General features: G+C 38.9%; 1 protein-coding gene across 1 annotated transcript in view; it reads right to left on the reverse strand.

Annotated features, from left to right (window-relative positions):
• The window catches only part of LOC149804279 (interferon-induced protein 44-like), a 66,464-nt gene extending 55,280 nt beyond the window's left edge, over positions 1-11,184 (reverse strand). Inside the window, exon 1 of the mRNA XM_089938348.1 lies at positions 11,015-11,184. The gene's annotated coding sequence lies outside the window, so the exon portion shown is untranslated. The remainder of the gene's footprint in view (positions 1-11,014) is intronic.
• Positions 11,185-11,653: the final 469 nt, after the last annotated feature.

Here is an 11,653-nt window from a genome sequence, read left to right on the forward strand (position 1 = left end):
TGTTTTCCTTCACGCCCGTGTAATTTAGAGCTTCAATCCTCTTTGAAGACAAACTTGGTCTCCTTTTGTAGGGCTTGAAATAATAAAAAACCTGAAAAAATCTTAAGCACTTTGCTATAGATAATTTCATCAACAGACTAAACAACATAAATACCGTTACAACACTAGAAAACCTTAAATCTTCTATCAAAAAGAAATGCAACAAAAAATTAAAGATTAACGATAACTAACCAATGAAACCGAATTTAACAAAGGCAGTGACATGTGAAGAAATGGCTCTCACTTTGGAAAGGTAGGCGAATGTACTATGTCATGCACCATCAACTTGAAAAAAAATTATAAACAGAGAGAAACCTGAATTCAAAATTCAGTTGTTTTTTCTTCAAAATTGTTTCGTTTCTTTTTTCTTTTTTGGAACAAATCTAAGCACTAATATAGAGTGGAAAAGGGAAAATGCACATACAAGCTTTGATATTTCTGAAAAAATGAGGGGATATTCCTAACGTTCATAACCACCTATATATGCTTGGACTTGTCTGTGACTTATCCACAAAACAAGATATACATATTTCTGGTCAAGCTGCAAGTGTGTGCGTGTTTTTGAAAATGGTAAAAATTGGATATACAATTTTCACGTGACACTTATAAAGTGAAGAGTCTGTGCAAGTGTCAAAAGCCAAAGTCATATAAGTTTTGTATTTTGTACGGCTTGTAACGATTTCCACTTTAGAAAATGTGAAGTATCACAAGTTATTATCACAAACAGAAGTGGAACATAGGGGCTTGCAAGAAAGAAAATAACCCAGACAGTTGGTGTCATCAAGAGTGCTAGAGACGGTACCCGAACTTGCTTGCTTGCTTACTTGAATTAAAGTGATTTTCGCTCTAATGGAGCATATATCACTGGTTTAATAACGCACCGCGTGATTTTTAATTACTCCTGGGGAAGGAAAGAGAGCCTCATCCCCCAGGCTTTTATGTACTCACAGACTACTTTTAAATTTAGCCACTCAGGTGTAGGACTAACTAGTCCTTAACAACCTGATTGAAAGGCTTTAAACATGAGTGGGAATAGTCTCACCACACACTCATTTTTCTGTCCGAGCGTGGTAAAGGAGGGAAAAGGTGCTCAGCAAGACAGCCATAGGTGTTAAGTACTCAACAAAACGCTAGCCCGTACTTATTTCAAATCAAGTCGTGTCACCAAAAAAGACGACGTGTACGACATCAAAGGCATTGTCAAACGCAGAAACCGTAAAGTGGGCAAACGACGTGTCAAAGAAGTCAAAGTACGTTGGAAAGGATATCCACCCAGTTTTGATTCTTGCATCGACGCTTCACACTATAAAAAGAAGTGACCATCATGCCCTTTCACACAGATTCAGCTACTGCGATCACTCCTTCACCCAATTCTTCTTTGCAAGATTTACAAACACAACCCTTGTGGGTGTGGTATGGAAAAAGTGTGCCTAAAACGCAAATCGTCTTTTTCTGCCAAACCTTCGTGGTGTATTGTGTCATCGGTGCATCCATTGCCAATTTGAGTTTGCAACAAGGAGACAAACACTTGTGGACCATTGTATTGAGCAGTTACATCGGTTACCTGCTTCCTAATCCCTCCCTGAAATTCTCCTCGAACGGGAACCACGGGAACCTAGTGTCCAGTGCCAGTGCCAGTCACCAGTCGAACAACAAGAACCACAACAACAACAACAACCCCATTTTGGGCGGAGACACTCCTCTAACTTCCAGTATCGCCTCAGAGAGCCACAAAACTCTGGAATTATGAGCAATAACAACCAATTTTACTTAACCTTACCCAGTGACAGTTACATGGAGGTGTTTCCCAAGAACACGTTGTGCTGTTTACACGGTCAAATTACCTCAGACCATCCAGTTAGATCACGAAGCCCATTGGGAAGTGGCTTTAGTGGAAATCATTCACCCAACACAAATCAAAAACATCACCGAAAAGCAAAACACTTTCGAGGTGGAAATCCTGAATGCCCAATTGGAGGAAGAAATCAACAAAATCGGGTTTTTAGGGGACACAAGACCAGCCAGCAATCCAGCCTTCATTATCTACACCTTGAAAATTCCTTCAGGTTATTATTTTAGTGGTGAACATTTGGTGGACACTATAGCGGACAGGTTCAACTTAGCCTTTGGCAAAGCACTGAACAGAACAAAAAAAAAGTGTGAAGATTGAGTACCATAAAGTGGCTCATCGTCTCGTGATCAAATTTCAAGATACGGACACATTGTCCCTCAGGTTCAATGGTAGTTTGTTTGAAATTTTGGGTGGACATGCAGAAATGGTCGCAAACAATATGAGCCCCAAGATCAAAAGTAATATGGATTTTTACAGAGCTTTTGGAAACCCGGTAGAACTGAACCAAGGACTTAATTTGATCTTTGTGTATTCCGATGTGGTGGAGTACAACGTGGTGGGACACACCTCTGTTCCGTTACTGCGTGTCATTCCTTTCAAAGTGGATAGTACCACAAACAATGACCAGGAAGGTGCAAACACCTATCACGTACACCGTGAATTTGTACATCCTCACTATTTGCCCGTCAGTAAGTCGTATTTAGACACTGTCAACATTGCTATAAAAGGAGATCTGGGACAAAATATTCCATTCTCCAAAGGGAAAGTTACAGTGAAACTCCATTTTCGAAAACGGTTCTCTAACGAATTGTAAGTCAAGACAGCGAGGACGGACATTTTCACCCTATAAAATCCGGCCAGATGCGTGTGGAATTTCAGTTTGCAGAAAATCTACGCGCAGATAATACGGTGAACGTCATCCTGTATGCTGAATTGGACAATACGATATAAACCAACAGTTTGAGAGAAGTCATTCCAGACTATTAGAAGTCATGGAAGACTTTTATCAATGTTTGTATAGTAGGGATTCTTTGGACATGGAATGTGAAGATCCTGAGGAAGGAGAACCCCAAGACAAAGACAAAGAAGTCATCATGATGAAGTCTAGATGGCCAGAACAAGAATCACATTTAGTTTCCTGTTATGCTATAGTCTTGACAGAAAAAAATTAAGGACTTGATCAAGAAAGATTGCTATGGATGTCATAACGATCATCCCAGTGAAATTCAACACGATAAATGCCTGATGCTGAGTCAAGAAGAAAAAATTGGACGAATATCTGGACGAAGCTTGGAGTCTCATCTCGGACGAAGACGTGTTACAACAGTGGTATAAAGGCTTGCGTGAACATTATTGTCCTCCATTAACAACTCAAGAGATCCATCGCATCGAAGCTCTGTTGGATCAGAGTGAGGAGACAAGGTGAAGAAACGGTTACTTGTCAGACATTTTCAAGCAAAAAGTCAGGATCGAATTGATGACTTATCATTACCTGTGAAGAAGAAAAAAAAACAAAAAATGGATACCTGAGAACTTTATTTCCTTTTGAACCATAGTTTGTACACTGCTTCTTGGAATCCTGTCGTCTGTGCTAAAGATGAACTCCCTCAAAGGGCCAATTATGTTAGACAAACGGTATGGCAAACTCAAATGTAATTATCGGAGGCACTACGTTCTTTTCTGGGGCCCCGAGTGGCCGAGTGGTCTAAAGCGCTCTCCGTTACGGATCACTGTCATCTCACCTTTGTCTGCGTGGGTTCGAGTCTCGGATTCGGCTAATGTGGGTATGTGAGAAAGCTTGCCAGTAGCTTCTCGTGGGTCGGTGGTTCTTTCCGGGTTTTTCCCGGGTTCTTCCTCCACCATTAATACTGGCCGCCATGTATAGCCTATCGCGTGCTGAAAAATGGCGTTAAACCCTACAACAACAACAACGTTCTTTTCTCACTCCGATACTACAGGCAATCTCAGCTGAAAGAACAACCACAGCAACAATAACAGCGACAGACACCATAACAGCGGATTTGAAACTATCTACCTCAACTAAAGAATTAGTATCAGAACCAGAAGAGGAAATTGAGGCGGTTGAGGAGGAGGAGGAGGGGGACGCTGACACTCGTTGAGAAGTACACCGAAATGGGACTAGATCAAGCATTGTATGACGTCAACAAAGCAGGGTAGTTTATTAGAGCCATACAATACGTTGCCTACAAATCTCTGGACACCTTTAAACCAAGAACTTCTCAATGGGGATTAGGGTCAGAGTTCTTCCCCAATTCTACAGACAAACCTACACTGGATACCCCCTCAGTCAACTGGTAGAAGCCGCTGCTTACATTGCCGCCCATCATGGCTACGCATTTCCTGATATCAAGAATCATGAGACTAGGAGTGCGGGAAAGAACGTGAAAGCAAAAGAGAGACGTGTTACCTTCTAACAGAAAAAACAGCCTTTTTTAGGGCTCCAAAAGATTGCTTTTTGTTAACTAGGGAACCATATTTGGCTTGGTATCCCTCCTTGACTAAACTATTCTCGAAACAAACTTGACCCATTGGAACACCGCAACAAACTTAACTTTTTAAACCTAACAGTGACCAAACTGGTAAATGTCGCTTAGACATAATAATTTAAATAAGATCAGTATGGCTATTTTTATGTACACTAAGTACTAATATTAGATAGATATGTTAGCAAGTAGGAAATTTAACAGAATCGTTAGATTTGAACTAATTGCACAAGTGGTTAACACATTATTGGTACTTTTTACTGTCCATTAGCAAAAACGGGACTTGATTTGAAATAAGTACGGGCTAGCGTTTTGTTGAGTACTTAACACCCATGGCTGTCTTGCTGAGCACCTTTTCCCTCCTTTACCACGCTCGGACAGAAAAATGAGTGTGTGGTGAGACTATTCCCACTCATGTTTAAAGCCTTTCAGTCAGGTTGTTAAGGACTAGTTAGTCCTACACCTGAGTGGCTAAATTTAAAAGTAGTCTGTGAGTACATAAAAGCCTGGGGGATGAGGCTCTCTTTCCTTCCCCAGGAGTAATTAAAAATCACGCGGTGCGTTATTAAACCAGTGATATATGTACCATTAGAGCGAAAATCACTTTAATTCAAGTAAGCAAGCAAGCAAGTTCGGGTACCGTCTCTAGCACTCTTGATGACACCAACTGTCTGGGTTATTTTCTTTCTTGCAAGCCCCTATGTTCCACTTCTGTTTGTGATAATAACTTGTGATACTTCACATTTTCTAAAGTGGAAATCGTTACAAGCCGTACAAAATACAAAACTTATATGACTTTGGCTTTTGACACTTGCACAGACTCTTCACTTTATAAGTGTCACGTGAAAATTGTATATCCAATTTTTACCATTTTCAAAAACACGCACACACTTGCAGCTTGACCAGAAATATGTACATCTTGTTTTGTGGATAAGTCACAGACAAGTCCAAGCATATATAGGTGGTTATGAACGTTAGAAATATCCCCTCATTTTTTCAGAAATATCAAAGCTTGTATGTGCATTTTCCCTTTTCCACTCTATATTAGTGCTTAGATTTGTTCCAAAAAAGAAAAAAGAAACGAAACAATTTTGAAGAAAAAACAACTGAATTTTGAATTCAGGTTTCTCTCTGTTTATAATTTTTTTTCAAGTTGATGGTGCATGACAGAGTACATTCGCCTACCTTTCCAAAGTGAGAGCCATTTCTTCACATGTCACTGCCTTTGTTAAATTCGGTTTCATTGGTTAGTTATCGTTAATCTTTAATTTTTTGTTGCATTTCTTTTTGATAGAAGATTTAAGGCTTTCTAGTGTTGTAACGGTATTTATGTTGTTTAGTCTGTTGATGAAATTATCTATAGCAAAGTGCTTAAGATTTTTTCAGGTTTTTTATTATTTCAAGCCCTACAAAAGGAGACCAAGTTTGTCTTCAAAGAGGATTGAAGCTCTAAATTACACGGGCGTGAAGAAAAACATCGTTATGTTCATTCTAATCATGCTTGCCGTATCTCTTTGTGTTTTAGAGGTCATATTTCTTCTTAAGTAAATACACTCATCAATAGACAGACAGATTGGGTCATCATCCTTGAGTTTCACTGTACTTTCGGTTCTTTACTTCATACAAACCCCAAATTTATCAGTTTGAAAAAAAAATATAACATGCCCCTCAATACTGTAACACATCTGTTCTGACTCTACCGATGTGAGTGTGAGTGTTTATGTTAAAATGTTTAAGTGAGATATAAAAAAATGGTCAGCTTGAAAACGCGAACCAATACTGTGACGCTCAGTATTTTGATGTGGTAAGAAGAAATGGTACAACACAGACAAAGAGGGCTTGTAAGTTCACATTTCAGTCTGTCTGCACTGTAATGGTAACAACGCAAGAACATAGGGATTATTATGCCACACAGTCCTAGAACAAAACAATGCATCACCCGTTGTAAGCCATTTCATTGGCTATACTTATTTTCTTACCGCGTTCACTTCGAATTGACTTGAGTAGCTATTCAGACAGTGACGAGAATGGCCATGCTTTACTGGTTCTATCCTATAGGCGATTTATATAAAAAATATTTTTAAAAATTAAACTAATGCACGAACAATCGTACTATGGGCGATCCCATGGAAATTGTGTCCGTCTTATTGCAAAATACATCAACATTTAATTTAACCGTGCAGATCGCTAGAACAAACCTCTGATAATATACATTTTGAAAAGTGTTGTGTGACACGGATTGCCATTGTCGCTTGGTGTCTGCTTTCTTGTTCGAAAAGAGATCGTTTCGTCTTGACTATAAAAATTTAATTTGATTAAGTTTTACGCACTACTTGAACTCATACATTTACGTTGTAGGTGTAAGCCGTCGTTCTCAGTTTTCTGGAAGTTCGTTTTTGCGTTTCTCAGATGTGATACTATTTTTTATGGACCGAACGAAATTTCTTTTGGCGTGAATCAGGACTCGTGGTTTTGTGGCATAATTGGAGAGCATTGATTAAAGCTCAGTTATGTCGTCTTCGAAATTGCTGACACGGGTCTGAGCTAACACTTTAGGTTTTGTGTGAGGCGATACGGTACATCATTGCCTTTTACTTCCTCAATGAAATCGTTTCATCTTATTGCAAAATTACATATGACTAGGTTTCATACGCAGCAGGTCCCTGTATATAAGGAGAGTGTCTTAGCGTCAGAGTATTCATTCCGCTCTCAAACGATCACGAAGATGGAAGAGTCAGCACAGATCGACCTGCTGGTCAAATATTTGCTAAAAGTCATACGAAAGCATAATTCACAGGCGAAAGTGGCAACAAAATTTACTCTTTTGGTCGTTGATTTGATGAGAGTCATACGAAAGTGTGTGCTAATGAAGTTTTCTATATCTGCAAAGGTAAATGGGTATTTGTCTCCAAAATACCTGCTTCGTCTAAGAAAGAGAGACAAAAGTCAAGATACCTAATATCGTTGTCAGGAGAAAGGACACTGGAATTCAGAGTGCCCTACGAGAAAAGAGAAGAAACAAAAAACAAGACGAAACAGAGAAGAGGGATTCAGAAGAAGAAGAAGAAATTGAAGATGATGAAGAACTTGTGCCAGTAAAGACATGGAAATGGAAAAATTGACAATGTGAGCCGATGCGTTGGCCCTGATGTGAAATTTCATACTACCTTCTAAAAGAGAATAGACCAGAAAGAAAACGTAAGTGTCTCTTGGTCTTGACATTGTATAATAAGGATGGCGTGTTTTGTTTCTACTCACACTTTATGAAATTGTGCTCTTTCACTTCTCTCTATCCCTCTGGATCATGTTTTAGTTAGAATTGAAATGGAAGGATGTTTTCCTTCACGCACGCTCTTTAGGCATGCAAGTCCGTAAACAATAGTCAGTCTATTCATCCATCATTTTTGTGTCTTGATGTTTCCTAAAGCACACACTGATGCCATAAAATAACGGGTTAAATGGGTTTTGTAGTGTTGGGAGTGGGGGTGGGGTGGGTGTAGGTGTTTGGCAGAGTTGGTGATTGCAGGTGAGGGCTTAGGTGCTTTCAAAAAACTTTTTCTTCTTCACTCTGTGTTGATGGAATATAATGGGTTATTTTCTTCACTCTCTGTTGATAGTATATATAAAGGGTTATTTCTTCACTCCGTGTGGATAGTGTATAATGGTTTTCTTCTTCTTCCCTCTGTGGTGTGCGCGTGTGTGTGTGTGTGTGTGTGTGTGTGGTGTGTGTGTGTGTGTGTGTGTGTTAGCGTAAGTTGTGTAGATCGTATATTTGGTTGTTTTTTTTCTTCCTCCCGAGTGTGGATAGTATATTTGGGGTTTGTATGCGTTCGCGTACGTTTGTGTGGATAGTTTATTTGGGGTTTGTATTATCTCCCCTCTGTGTTGATAGTATATTTGGGGTTTGTTTTTTCCTCTTCCCTCTGTGTGTGTGTGTGTGTGTGTGTGTGTGTGTGTGTGTGTGTGCGTGTGTGTGTGTGAGTGTGTCTGCGCGCGTATGTTGTGTGTGTGTGTGTGTATTGGTCTCTGTTTGTCCCTATAAAACTCACTTTATCCCTATCAGATACACTCTACCTACCTACAGTAGCGCGTATTCAGGTCAGCCACTTGTAACACTGTTGCCATTTGTCCCCTAGTGTTCAGTACAGTGACGTCACTGACGCTGGAAATTTTGAGACTATAAATATCGACTTGGGGATTTCCACATTTTGTAGCTATACATATATACTAGAATTCATAAACAGGAACGTCACTCAAGCTGAGGCTATAAAAAGATAGTGGGATTTTCCAAAGGAATAACCCACAAGTTGGAGCTATAAATAGATAGTGGGATTTCATAGGAATTTCAGCTGATTATAGATACATAGGTATTTATCCACGATCGTCACAGAAGTTGATATTGTAAGTAGTTACTAATTTTATCCATTTTAGTCTAAACCATTGTAACTTAATTTTCGGGGATATGTTTATTTTCCTTTAAATTCTGGGACAATTTCGTCATTTTAACGTTACTTTTAGTCACATCCATTTTGTCGTTGAGCATTTCCTTGATTATAGCTATTTATAGCATCATTACAATTATGCAAATTTTTGAACACCCCAGCAAGATTTCAGGTCTTGGTAATGCTTTATATATAAATCCCACGCTTGTACTAGTGTATGTATGTTTCTGTCTCTGTTGTGTTTGACCCTCTACCATCAATGTCCCTAGATAGTCCCACCATGTTCAATTCCCCTTGACGCTATACAGATCCACCATGTTCAATTTCCATATGTTAAATTCCCTTGAGGCTATATCCCCCAGGGGTTTCCGTAATGTTAAATTTCCCATTGTCCCTAGACAGTCCCACGATCTATTCCCCATGTTAAATTTCCCACTGTCCCTAGACAGTCCCACGATCTATTCCCCATGTTAAATTCCCATTGTCCCTAGACAGACCCACACTATAGTCCCCTGTTCCATTCCCCTTGTCCCTAGACAAGCCCAAACTCTATTCCCCATGTTAATTTCCCTTGTCGCTAGTTAGACCCACACTATAGTTCCATGTTAAATTCCCCTTGTCGGTAAAGTGACCCACGATTTATTCCCATGTTAAATTCCCCTTGTCGGTAAAGTGACCCACGATTTATTCCCATGTTAAATTCCCCTTGTCGGTATATTTGCCCACGATTTTTCTCCATGTTAAATCCCCTTGTCGGTAATCTGACCCACGATTTTTCTCCATGTTAAATTTCCATTGTTGGTAATCTGACCCAGGGGTCTCTGTAATGCTAATTTCCATTGTACGTAAAGTGCCCCCATTCACTACTCAAGAGTACGGCAGAAAACTCGCTAGCAATAATACTAGAATAAAAAAATTGCATAGAAACTGAGGCCATAATCTTTGAAAAAGCGCTATCTTGAAAAGGTAAGTTTTTACCTCGTCTTCTGTTTGAAGCGAAAGTACAGATGGCTCAAGAAATGCAGTTTTGTCCCTCTAGATTTAGCATTCAGATCCATCCAATTCACATATTTCCACAACCCGACCGGTAGTTTTAAGTAATTTCCAATGCTAAATGTCGACTTGTTGGGAAGGAAGGGAAGAGGGTGCTGCATAAGTGGCTTGATGAAAAGTTAGTACATGCTTGTGTTATTTCTAGTAAAGTTTTACTAACCATATTATTAACTGTTTGTTCCTGAGGAAGTTCAACAAATAAGCAATTATTATGTAAACTATGTAATACTGTCAGTTTTAATTAATTACAAAATGTTTAGTTTATGCTGTGTTCATTTAAAGTCATATAGGCAAAATACGTGACGTAATGACCAACGTGGGAGCATAACCCTCAACTACAAAACTCATGAATAAGGGACTCTATATCCTAGGTTGATATCACGTTTGAGCATTCACTACAGTATGCACTCACATTGAGTTGAATCTCCTTTTGGTCTTTTTTTAAAGGAAGATATAGGCCTAGTTGTTACAAATATCGCACATAATGTTCATGTTATAATGCTCCTCGTCGTAAGAGCTAGAACATGCTCGACTCTTCATTTTCGTTATCACCTCTTTTCTAGATTAGGAAAGGCCTATCCTCCTGAGTGTTTGTCTCAATTTTTTCTTAGAAAAAGAAAGCGAAAGTAGAACTAATATTTCTACGAAACGTAGTTAATATTCATTTGTGAACCGTTCAAAGATTTAACTGAGACGACATAAAAGTGAAGGATTCATAAACGAAACTTTAAAAATTATCAAACAAGTTATTATCCATTATTTTTTATTGCTTCTGGGTTCACGGCCCACCCCAACCACTCAGGTCAGAGAATAATGTTAAAACAGGGACGGCTTGGTTGTCTAATCGATGATAGACTTCTTAATTTTGGCATAGACTCAATACATCTGCTGCATAGATAGTACAGAACATTTACGTTTACCTTTTTATAAAAAATCTCAATCCTTGTGCTGAATTTTTAAAAAATCATTTTCAATGATAGACAAAATGAAAGTACTCGTGATGTGCGAGGTATGCCCTATTTCAAAGTCTACATACATTACACACATCACAGCTCATGTGGGTTCAGTTTCATTTCACTGTTAACATGAAGTAAAAAATGATACTAAAGGAAGGTATCATTTACCTGATTAATCCGCGGGTATTTCGTCAGGTGTGTTTATTTCGCGAGAAGACCTATGGCCACGTGTACTATATGTATCAGAGTTTAAAAACAGATATTCGTCTAAGCTGTAGGGAGCGTTCTATGTTAGATGGTGGCGTGGAGTCAGCTATTTCTCCTCGGCTTAGGTCACAATTTACAAACTTCCTGTCTGCGAAGGAGAATTCATTGAAGAAATTCCACACATGAATCAAGCAGAAAAAATGTTTAATGAGAGTAACACAAGGTAAAACCAGGAAAGATGTCACCAGTATACAATATATTTATTGTGTTAAAACATAAATATATGACTCCTGCACAGAGATATAATTTGCTTGCACTCTTGTATTGTAAGAATAAACGAATGAAGTTAATTTTCGAACCAAATAGTATTTTCAGTGCTTAAAAAAGCGAGATAATAATTAAAAATCTTAGAGTGACTCTAACAGAAGAAAGATGAAGCATTAGCGTTTTTAGTCATTTTAACCTAGCAGGGGGTAGCAAATGTATGCAAATCATATGGGCCCTTGAATTATTTTTTTATACTATAGATTAGGCAGGGGCCCATCGGTAAACTTTGCATAGGGGCCCGCACAGGGGCCCAAATATCATAGCGACTCCACT

The sequence above is a fragment of the Sinohyriopsis cumingii genome, chromosome 2, assembly GCF_028554795.1.
Source record: "Sinohyriopsis cumingii isolate HCF-2022 chromosome 2, ASM2855479v2, whole genome shotgun sequence".
NCBI classification, from domain to species: Eukaryota; Metazoa; Mollusca; class Bivalvia; order Unionida; family Unionidae; genus Sinohyriopsis; species Sinohyriopsis cumingii.